The following is a 12654-nucleotide window of genomic DNA, read 5'->3' on the forward strand; positions in this document are numbered from 1 at the left end:
CACAAACTTATGTTGTAGAGTTGGTTAGGAGTCTGGCATACACAATGTCTTATTCTGTAACAGGAGCCTAAGAAAACTCTTTACCTGATACTGGTATCCTTCCTGGCTAAACATCTCCTCCTCCTTTTATTCAGTTCGAGGAGCAATTAGACCCTAAACCCATCTTTTTTTTAATAGAATAAAGGATACTGTCTTTTCTTCCTCTTGCTACTTGTAAATATGCTTACCATAGGCATTGGTCAGGTATTGCTGAGCTCCTGATTAAACATCTGACAAATATTTCTCAAGGAACAGAGGGAAAAAATTAGAATCTCCAGACTTTCGGATCTATGTTTCTGCATTATAGAAAAGCTAATACTTAGAAAAGGGGTAGAAGAGTTTTGCCAGGAAGATCCAAGAGATTTACAAAATATTCCCTCGCTTGTTTTCTGCTAAGATGTACTTGCAATGCACCTTAGTTTTTGTCTCTGAACTGCCCTACAGCATGCAGCAGCTTTTGATGTTTTATTAAAGGAGCAAATGCTTTGATGATCCACCCATGGGCCCAGGGACTGCTTCTCTGCCCATCAGCCTCCCTCATCCTTTTCAGCCATCATCAGCTTCTAAAGCTGAAACTCTGTTACAGATTTGGTTTTATAGTCACTCTTGTTACCAGTTTATTGTATATTTTGAAAAGTAATCCATGAGGAAAAGTATAGACACTTTTAGATAATAATTAAGAAAGTGTAAACACTACCTTGAAATGTGTGTTAGTCATTGTTTATAAATAGATGTAAAAACAAAATGATTCCCTAAAATCTTTACCACTGATTTACTCTTAAAATAACCAGTGTGTTCCAGATATTTCACCATTTTCCTCTCTGAATCAATATCTATCTTTCTTCATCCTGCTTTGCCTCCCGGGACAGTGGTTTCCATGGATTGCATAAAACACTTCTTATCTCACTGGATTTTAATCATAATGGAATGAACAGAAAATACGAATGAGAAGAGTAGCAGGCTAAAGGAGAATGAAGCTAGGGCACTCATTCTCTCTGTTTTCTTTTTTGTGACTACCCAGCCTGGTTATTATTTTTATTTAATGTTCTAGTTCCTGTTTGGAAGCCTTTCCATTCAACTACTTCCTTTGGCTATCAGGAAACGCTTTCTCTCCTCCTGTCCTCAAACTTGAATGACTTCTTGATGTTGCTGGTACTGAGGAACTTGCTATCCTTTGTAGGTTTCCCTAATCTGCTTGCAAACCTTTCTAAATAATTCATTTATGGAAATATTTTAACATAGGTTGAGTATACCATGTGCCTTCCTTGACAATCAAACTGAAACATATACACACACACGCACATGTACATATAGATTTAAAATATTAATTGTGGATGAATATCAAGATGCTAATGTAAGATTATTTAATGAATAAACATAACCTGATTCAGGCATGGTGGCCTATGCCTTTAACTCAGTAAACATCAACAACTTAGCAAGATCTTTGTTTCAAATTAAAAAAATAATAAAAGGAAATAGAGATGTAGCTAAGAGGTAAAACATCTGTGGGTTCAATATTCAGTACCAAAAAATCATAAACTGAATTAAAAATACTCAATCTTAACTTGATTATATTTTCTTTCAGTTTCTAAAAGTTTTAGGGAGATTAATTGACCTATGTGGGTCTCAGTTTTGTCAAAGTTGCAATATGCCTTCAGAGAACTATTTTTTTGTTGTTGTTTTTTATGTGTGGTACTGGGTGTGAAACCCAGATGCTTTCTACTTCTGAGCTATACTCCCAGACCTATTTTATATTTTATTTGGAAACAGGGTCTCCCTAAGTTGCTGAGAGCCTCACTAAGTAGCTAAGGCTGGCTTCGAACCTGTGCAATCCTCATGTCTCAGCTTCCCAAGTGCGGGGACTACAAGCATGCACCACCATGTCTGGGTCAGAGGACTGTTTTAATATAAAAGATGAATATGATAGGAGTCAGTATCATGGCTGAGATACATGATGTTGAGTAAATATGTGTTGTGGTTGCTTTTAAATGTCCACATAGCTAAGATGAAACTATGTTTCCTAGAATTTCCTTCCCTGTATGGTTCTATTAGGGTTGGCTTCAAGGGAAATTTGCACAAGATTTGGAACACAGAAGTAAAACAGAAACTATTTGTCTCTGAATACAAATGAGGAGCTAGGAACTGTTGCAAAGGATGTCCATCTTTATTAATCTGCAGGTTCATCTGCACCCATGGGTCCTCCAGCTTCTCCCAGTTCTCCCCCTTCTGTGTCTGAGGCTAGGGACAAAGATGCCTCCTTCTTCTGAAAATCGCCCATGTCATCAAGTGTGTTAGTCAGCTCTTTTGTTGTTGTGACCAAAATACCTGACAAGTTGGCTCAAGACTTCAGAGCTCCAGTCTATGGTCTATGGTTAACTGGCTTCAAGGCAGAAACATCTTAGAAGTAGGGCCTGGTGAAGAAAATATGCTCAGCTTGTGACAGCCTGGAAAAAGAGAAAGAGGGACAGATAGTGTCTTCGAAGCCATGTTCCCAGTAACCCACCTCTTCCAGTCATGATCATCTCTGAACCATGCTGTGTTTGGGACCAGGCTTTAACACACGAGGGGGCAGTCCAGATCTAAACCATAGCATCAAGGTTGTCAGATGCTAATACCAATTTGTCCTTAGAGATTACAATTTATCTTTACTCTCCTTGATTTTATGTCCATGTTTCTTCCCAACTTTTGGCTTTGCAGATTTATGGCTCAATTTACCCCTTGCCCTGACCCCCAACACAGAGGCAATCTTCATAGAATTTATCAGTGGCTTTCCCAAGTGTGTATGGTCTCATCCTTGTCACATTCCATTATATCATAATATTCCTTGTTGTTTTACTTACTACTTGCTTAATTGCATAATGACATATAGATCCTCTTTTTTTCTTCTCCTATTAGTAATATGATCACAGATATGACTGGCAAAGTAATATAGCATATTAGAATCTGTTTTCCAATATGAATGGAGTCCTGAGTAATGTGATATTTTATTTTGTTGGATCATGAATTTTTTTTAAAAAAACATAGTATTACAATCTAGAAGTCTCTGTTTCAAGAATTAAACCCATCTCTCCTCCTGAGTATCACATTTTCATGAGTAGTGTGAAGTTTAAATTCTGATGGCTTTTCCCCCTTTTCTCTGTTTTCTACGAGCATGATACTAAAGTTTTATTCAGTGAGAAGGAAAGGAAATAGAGAATTACTGATTATTAATTATCACTGGGGTTATTGAGCAGACCTGTTTCTTTTTTTGCCCCAAGATCCCTGTCATTGTCTAAGAAGGCTGAGCTTCCAGGCTTTGCTTCCATATAGAATTTCACGCTCGTTTAGCACATGGTACATTCGGAGCTGACAGGAGTGATCCACCTGGAACAGCCCAGCAACCTTATGGCTGGTCCCCAAAAGCTACAGAAATAGTCTTCTTTGTCTCTTTCATTCTCTGTGGGTCATTTAATAGCAACAGTTTCTCTTTCTTCTTTTTTCCTTTTTGAATGGTGCTTTTGTGAGTTGCAGTCTTGATGTATCTGTCACAAACCTTCCACTTCAGAGGTTAAAATACAAGATATAATGAGGGAAAATTATTTTTAGCTTAGCCTCTGGTACCATAAATTTCAGAAAAATTTCAAATTAAGCTTTATGACTTTATAGGAAAAAAAAAACCGCCTGCCACACTGTCTTTTTAGTCTCCTTTCCTTTCTCTCATCTCAGTAAAATATAGCTAGGTAGAATATTTTTAGTATTATTTCTCACGTCTTTTGGTAGAAAATGCATGGCACTTTAATTAAATAAAATGCTTAGACCCTTATTTTGTGTGCGTGTTTGCTTGTTTTCTAACTGGGCTTTCCTCTCTGGCTACAAAATTGGACTAGCCCAGTTTACTGTCCACAATTAATGATTTGTGAGCCTGGGTTCGGTTGTTTCATGTTGAGAGTGGAAAATAGAATTTACCTCTTAGGTCCAATATTGCAGATGAAGAAAAAATATACTACCACTTTATTCTTGAAAGTTGAAGTATTTCTCCCAAGGTGTATGTCTACCTTAACTCTGAGTCAATACATAAATAAAAGAGAGGCTGAGTCATATTTGAAATAAGTCCAGTTGTGAATTAGAGATTTCTCTTCTATGATATGGTTTACCCGTGCACTACACTTCTTTTCTCTGATTTCCAGCTTTGGGTATTATGTAGCTTCAACAATGGCACCAAAAGAAGCTATTAGGAGAGACAGAAAGTAAAAGTAAAGACTGACCTTGTTTGTTGGCCAGTGGTCATGAAAACAAAACGTTGTGCAACTATAATTTGCCAGGAAATGGGAGATTTGTGAAAATTTCAATTTTAGTAAAGACTGGCTGGAGAGGAAAGAACAAATGACAACTATGGAGTTAAGCAGCATCACTTGCTAATAATGTTTAAAGGTAGGCTTTAATCCTAGAAGAAAATTTGAGCATCATGCTGGGAAATAGAAGGACTTAGGAGTGACTGAAGAAGGAACTGTCTCTATTTCTAGTGCCAAGGAAGGGTACATTCTAGGCAGATATCATGGTGAGGTGGAACGCTTCCTTATTTAAATAAGCTACATGTATTTTGTAAAAAAAAAAAATGGTACAACTGATGTAGATGTGTGAAAAGAGATTAAAACAATCTTATGCAAACAAAATTGAGGTTTTGAGGCCCTTGTTTGAATATGACAAAGATGTGCCCATATATGTGATCCCATCTTGGTAAAATGAGACTGTTAGTGATGGTGATAATTAGGGTAACTTTATAGTTTTATGCCTAATTTATATTCCATTTCTATTTCCTACAGTATTATTCTATATCCTTTATATACATAATCTTTTTTATCCTTAAGTATTACTAACACCACTTTGTAGAAGAGAAAACAAGATCTCAGAGTGTTTAAGATTCCCTTGGTTACATAACAGTACATGGAAGAACTTAGATTCAAGCCTTTGGATCAGTATAATTCTAGCACTTGTGATTTTAGTACTAAAAGAGAAAGAGAATGACTTCAGCAATAAGACTATGGCACCACTGTGAGCTTATATAGTAAGATAAAATTGGCAAAGTAGAATTTGAACTAAGCCTTAAAGAAGGAGGGAAGCAGGATTGAGAAACAGTATTCTGTAAGAATGAACTTCATGAGTAAAGTTACACAGGAAAATGAAAAAGAAACCTTCAGGGTCAGCATGCTATTGGCCAGACATTTGTCCTAAGATTTGTGGATTAATAATATTATGTATAGATGAAATTTAGCCATGAAACCTTACTATTGCAATATTTCCCCCAACCTGCTATGTGAATTTGTAGACATTTGTTTTACACTGCTGTCTCCTTGAAACTATTAAGTTGATACAGTTGTTGCTTGTTATTCATGAGGGACTGGTTCTAGGAACTCCCACAGATACCAAGTTGTGAGGATGCACAAGTCTCTTACATAAAATAAAGTAGTTGCCTATAGCTTGTGCACCTCTTCTCCTGATCTTTATATTATCTCTAGATGGCTTATATTAATAAATACAATGTAAACAGTCATTATACTAGATTGTTCAGGGAATAAAAATAAGAAATGTACATGTTCAGGAGAGACACAATTTGTTTCTCTGAAACATTCTTTTTATTCAGCTAGTTGAATCCTTAGATGCTCTACAGATATATACTGTATATAAAAGATGGAGAAACATTTGGCAATTTATTATATTTATTTCCAGCTGCAAAACTTAGTGGTGTTATGAAACTAAAATGAATCACTGATAAATACAAAGCTGATTATTACTAGGATTATTTTTAAATAAATAAACTTCCCATATTTCCTAAAATAAGACTGTTTGTAAATATGTATAAGACCATTTTGGAATGACAAAATTAAGAATGTACTTAGAACAATTTATTTCTTTCTCCTTTTGTTTTCTCTTTCTTTTCATGCCTGTTGCCAGGAGAAATGTTTCAAATATGTCATGAGAGAAAAAAAAAACAGATTTTGTTGCTATTTTTTTTTTTTTTTTGTTTTGCAATGCTGGGGATCAAACCTTGGGCCTTGTACATGCTAGATTTGTGCTCTACTGCTGAACTCCATCCCTATCTCCAACACTTTGCTTTAAGAAAGGAAAGATCTTGAGGACATTTTGGCAGTATCTCCATGGTGGTATGGAGTTCATACTGGAACAAGAGAACCAAAAATGGCAATTTTCTTCTAAAAATTATTCAGCAACATGGCTAGGACTGCTGAACTTGCTCTGTGTATACTAACATCAGTGCTCCTGACTCAAAATGACTACTCTTGAAATATCACAAAGACCCAGAGATGAGGATGGATTAAATGGAACTTTATTATAAAGCCTAGATCTGCTTCTCTATTGCCAAATATCTTGAATACCCAGAGATGTCTTACCCTGTTGTATCAAATATATTATTTTTCTTGGCACATAGGTCTCACCCCTTTGGTTCACTGTGTTTTCTGGTTTAACTAGAGGTATCATGGGAGAATCATGCTATAAGCAAATATTCCATATTTAAATGCATGACTACACTCTCCTTCGCAATGAAAGTCATCTTCAGAAAATAAAACCTTAACCCCTCTCCCAAGCTGACCCTCAGCATCCACACAGCTGGGAAAGAAATCACTGGAAAATCCAGGGGAAATGGTGCCTCAAGAATAGAGACCTTCCTAAAGAGATTGGGGGTCCTCATCTTGAGGAGTGTGCATTAGGGTCTCTGTGAGAGATGGGCGGATTGAAACAGCATTCCAGACAGTTCTAATACATGTTGGGAATATGTGCATCATGGCGTCTTTCCCCAAGCCCCATGGGAAGTGCTTTATTCCCATGCTCCTATAGTGCTACCTTATGAACAGACTAACTATAACTTTAAGTCAGTGGAAAGCATAGGCAAAAAATAAAAATAGGTTAAGTATAAAGAAAAGCATTTAAATGTTTAATGGTTGATAATTCACAGAAAAAGCCTTTGTTCATTATAAAACTAGCCCTCTTACTTTTTTGTGCTTTTATCGATGTATTATTATCTCACACCATAATGTCACGTTGACAGTGACATACATGCACATGCTCTTGGTACCTCCACACTCTCACTTCTTTACAGTTATTTTAGGGCATTGTTTTATCTTCATTTTGATATATACCGTATATACTGCATGGGACGGAGTGGTAGGAACATATTTGTGGTTTTAATTCTGGAAGTGGTAAAGTTCTTAATCTTGTCCTTGTATGGGTCAGCAATCTGGCTCAAGGTAAGACCCCAGTATATTCAGTTATTGGTCTGTGAATATTAGAACTGTGATAATTCTGGCTCCCCCAAAGCAGACACGACCTCAGACATACAACCCTCTAAACCCACTGGCATACTGAGATTGCAAATAGAAATTCGTGACTCAACCTTCCTCAATTTGCACTGTATAATTAAAAAAGGGCAGCTCCCAAAAGACAGCATAAAAGTGAAGAGCAGAGTAGTGTGCAGCATCATCTGAGGAGATTGGACAACATTGTGCTCTATCTCAGGTGACAGATTTTCTGACATGGGCCTCCATGGCATGGCAAGCTGGTGAAAAAATCATTTTTAGATCCAATCTGCTTCACATAAGCCCTTATCTGAGAGTAGGTTCTTGCTCTTGCTGTCCTATATAAATAGCATCAGAAGAAAGGCCCTTATTAAGGGGGCTGGGTAATGAGCTCACCCTTCCCGTCACACCAGGATGTGGTATTTTTCCCCTTCTCTTCTGGGTACCATATTTCGGTACTTGCAGATGCTTCTTTGGAAAACAACTCAAGATTCAGTAACTTGATGTAAAAGAAGAACATTCCTTTCCGGAAGACTTCAATATCATCTTAATTGATTCTGTGCTGTTGTTGTTTTTTTATAACTTTGTACTTTTAAGCAAATTTAGTCTTATAGAAAAGTTGTAAGGATAATTTAAAAAAAAAAAAAAAACTTCTGTAGATTACTATCCTCCAGATTCCTCTGTTATGAGCATTTTGTCACATTTGCTACATCATTCTGTTTGTGTGTTATGTTTCTTCTTTTCTGAGCGAATTGGCAGGATGTTGCTTTCATAAAGTCACTTTATTGCTAAATACTTCAGCATGAATTGTCTAAGAATCAGAATATTTGCTTTGGAACCACAGTACAGTTATCAAAAGAATGTAACCAAGAGTAGCATAGCCTAATGTCAAATCTTTAGGTCCTATTCAAATTTCAGCAATCTCTGGAATTCATGGCCTTTAGTCTACACCAGGACACAATTCATGATCATTCATTTCTTGTTAGATATTGTGTGACTTCCATGACATTAAATTTTGTTTGTTTTGTTGTTACTCAGGGTCATTCTATCTTCAAGCAATACTCCCAGCCCTTTTTACATTTTATTTTGAAACAGGTTGCCACTAGGCTGTTAAGGATCTCCCTAATTTGCTGAGTCTGTACTTGAACCTGCTATTTTCTTGTCTCAACCCCTGAAGTACTGGTTTTATAGGTATATACCACCATGCCTAGTGATGTCAAATGTCAGAAAAATGCAGAATAATTATATTTTTGAATATGTCTGAGCTGGCTGATATTTCCTCATGATAATATTTAGGTAACCATTCAGCTTGATTGGCTATTTTTATTAAGTTTTTTTTTTAGTGTTAAGCTTTTTATGTTCTCTATATATTCTAGATATTAGACCCTTGTCAAATGAGCAGGTGGTGAAGATCTCCCATTTGTCGGTTTCCTCTGTAGATTCTTCATGGTTTCCTTTGCTACATGGGAGCTTTTTAATTTAATGCTACCCCACTTCTTAATTTTTGTTTAATTGCCTGAGCTTCCAGGGTCTTATTTAGAAAGTGTGTACCTGTACCTATATCTTAGAGCATTGGGGAGTACCCAGTGGGGAAGGTACCAACAGTTTTCTGACACTGTGTACCCCAATATGATGTAAAATTGCAATACACTACATAAATAAATGTTTAGGTAACTAATTTTTTAGGGGAGTATTCCAAAAGATATGACATGGGATTTTAGTGGTGCTGTCTGGGGACATGAATATTGTCCCATTAAAGATGATATTACATTTGATCCTTTGCTTAAGATCATATCTGTTATATCTCCAATGCAAAGTTACTGGATTTTTTCTTTGTCATTAATAATTTGGGACTATGTAAATATCTTGGTCTTCATCAAATTTTTATGCTTTTGTTTTACTAATTTATTTTCATGATGGTTTCTAAATTTTAATTTTCTAAAATTGTTTCTCCTAAATGTGTTGGTTGACATTTATTCTAAATTATACATTCATAATTTGGGTGACAGGTGAGCTCATTGCTACTCAGGTGTCATTTTCTAGTATTTGCAAGGGAATTTGCTAGAAAATGTATATACTATATATGTACATATGTAGATAAAATATATATACAACATATATACATATGTATACACCTATCTATCTATACCATTTTTTCTGAAAGATTCAATATAAATCCAATAAGTTTTAATTTTAATATTCTTCCATTTAAATTTTTTATTTATGCAAGTCCTAACATATACAAAGGATAGTTTCATAAACATTAATCCATACTGCTGCTACAAGAGATCTACTAACTAGAGTTTAATATTTAATATTTATTTATAATTCTTTAAATAGTTAGTCTGAGAATGCATCTTGAAAGAAAAAAATGTTTCTATGCTACTTTTTGTTAAGTTATAACACTTTCAATTGTTATATTTTCCCTTTGAAACATGATTAAAATATGAGTTTCTGTTTCTATTCCAATTTGTACTCCTTTAATTTCCTTCTCTTACTTTATTTATTTCTCTTGCTAGAGTCTCAAGTACTATACTGAAAAGAAGTGGTGATAGTGGACATCTTTTTCTTGTTCCAACTTTTTTTTTTTTTTGTGGTACTGGGGTTCCTGGAAGCCCTTCTACCTCTGGGCTACACTCCCAGACCTATTTTTACATTTTTATTTGGAAACAGGGTCTCCTAAGCCAGCGCGCGCGGCTGGCTTCGACGAACCTGCGCGATCCTCCTGTCTCTGCCTCCCAAACTCGGGGATTACAAGCGTGCGCCACCACGCCCGGCGTCTTGTTGCAATTTTTAAGGGCAACTTTCATAGTTCTTCCCCATTAAATATGATGCTGGCTGTGGTCTATAATATATTACCTTTCTGATGTTGAGGTATGTTCTTCCTATTCTGATTTTCTGCAGTGTTCTTAGCATGAATGGATGTTGGATTATTTTCAAAAGCTTTTACAGTACCTATTGAAATAATAATGTCATTTTTGTCCTTAATTCTGTTTCTGTGGTAAGTTACATGTATTGTTTTTCATATGTTGAACCAGATTTTTTTAATAGTCTTTATTAATTAATTATATATTTCAAAATATTATCATGTGATTTTTGTCTTTGGTTCTCTTTATATGATGAATTACATAGATTGATTTTTATATGTTGAACCAGTCTTGCATACCTGGAATGAACCCTACCTGGTCATGGTGTATGATTTTCTTGATGTGGATTTGAATGTGTATTGCTAGTATTTTGTTCAGCAGTTTTGCATCCAATTTCATCAAAGATATAGGCCTGTAGTTTTTCTTCCATGAACTGTCTTTATTTGGTTTTGGTATTAATGTGATATTGGCTTTATAGACTGTATTTGGGAGAGTCCCATTATATTTTTTCTATTTCATTAAATAGATTGAGGAGTATTGGGATTAGCTCTTCTATAAAGGTTTTATAAAATTCACTTGGGAAACCATCTGGTTCTAGGCTTTTCTTTGACAGTAAGTTCTTTATTGCTGTTTCAATCTCTTTTATTGCTACTGGTGGTTTAAATTTCTTTGTCTTCTTGACTCAGTTTAGGCAGGTTGTATTTATCAAGAAAGATAAAAATTTCCTTCAGATTTTCCATTTTGTTGGAGGATAGTTTTTCAAATATGTAACGTAGTAACAAATTTCAAAGTAATCATTATACAAAAAATAGCAGAATAGTATTAGGCCCCTACCTTAACCTTTGTAATCTTACTTTCAAATACTTCAGAAAGATAATTATAAGTGAACAGTAATTATAAGAGAAACAGTAGTTTCTCACTTATCCCTCTTTTATGTGTCTGTGGCATTATTTCTTGTCTTAAATATAAATAAATAAATTTTTTCTTAGTTGAGCTTTATTATACAGTAGCTAACTCTATAAGTGCTTATATGGTTTTGCAATTTGCCTTTCTCAGTTAACAATACATTCTGGAAAAAAACACCATTTTCTTTCTCCTTGTTTGTTGCATCTGCACAATAATTCATTGTATGAATGGACCATAGTTTATTCAAACCATTATATTTACTCCAAATTACTATATATAAGCATTTAAGATAATTCTGATGTTTCATAATCCTAAATAATGATTTAATTAGTAGTCTTATATATAGATCTATTTTTATATTGTAAAAGTATATCTACAGGGTAAATGACTAGAAGTTGAACTACAAGGTCAAATGCATAATTAGTTTTGATGGTTTTGCCAAATTTCTCTCACCAAATGATTCATTCATTTGCAGTTTCCCTGCTCCCCAGAATCCTGCCAACAAAGGTCGTGTCAAACTTAAACTTTCTCAGTCTAAGAATTCAGAAGTGATATCTCAGTCTAGTTTAAATTTGTATTGCTGTTTAATATTAACAAATAATTTTTGATAAATTATTTGTTCACCTCTTTGGACCACCGTATATATCAGCTTTGGGTCTTTTCCTCCCTAAAATTTAAAGAATTATTTATTTATCTATATTCTATACATTTATTTATAATTTTATGTATATATATTTGTCTATTTCTATTTGTATATAAATCATATCTTATATTTAATATTTACAATAATAATGAATAAAGGTTGATATTTCATGTATATGTTAGTCTATTAAAATAATATAACTAATATTCAATATCTTAATTTTAATGGATTGATATATATGTATATATAAATGTTAGCTTTTTATCTTTGGGTTTTTTTTTTTTTTTTGGTGGTACTGGGGGTGGAACCCAGAAGCTTTCTACCTCCGGGCTATACTCCCAGACCGTTTTTATATTTTATTTGGAAACAGGGTCTCACTAAGTTGCTGAGAGCCTCACTAAGTAGATGAGGCTGGCTTCGAACCTGTGCGATCCTCCTGTCCAGCCTCCCAAATGCAGGGATTACAAGCGTGCACCACCATGCCTGGCAGCTTTTTATCTTTGATATGCTTTGTAAATGTTTTCTATTAGTTTATATTTTATTTTGGCTTTTATTTTATAATTTGTTATGCAAAGATTTCAATAGTTCTGGAGAAGATGAATAACTACAGTCAGAAAAAATGTGGTCTGTATTTCACATATTATGAACTTTCTTTTTCATCTAAATTTTTACTCATAGACAAGTATCTTTAAGTATTCTCAGGTTATTAAAATTTTACTCAAGTTTCTTCTGTTATTTGTAGTCAGTTTTAGATTTATTTCTCAATACAAATATAAAATCCATGGAATTTGTATTTTACTTAATATGAGTTGTATGCCATATTTTATTTTTTCATGTAATTATTCAGCTATTTTCAGAACTACTCAGAAAAAAATCTTATTTCCCCATCAGTTTAAGGTGCCTCCTTATC

The 12654-nt window shown here is 34.6% G+C and overlaps 1 pseudogene across 1 annotated transcript in view; it reads left to right on the forward strand.

Annotated features, from left to right (window-relative positions):
• The window catches only part of LOC308259499 (symplekin-like), a 192955-nt pseudogene that overhangs the window by 4486 nt on the left and 175815 nt on the right, over positions 1-12654 (forward strand). The window lies entirely within an intron of this gene.

This window comes from Muscardinus avellanarius (assembly GCF_963383645.1).
Source record: "Muscardinus avellanarius genome assembly, chromosome: 1".
In the NCBI taxonomy this organism is placed as follows: domain Eukaryota; kingdom Metazoa; phylum Chordata; class Mammalia; order Rodentia; family Gliridae; genus Muscardinus; species Muscardinus avellanarius.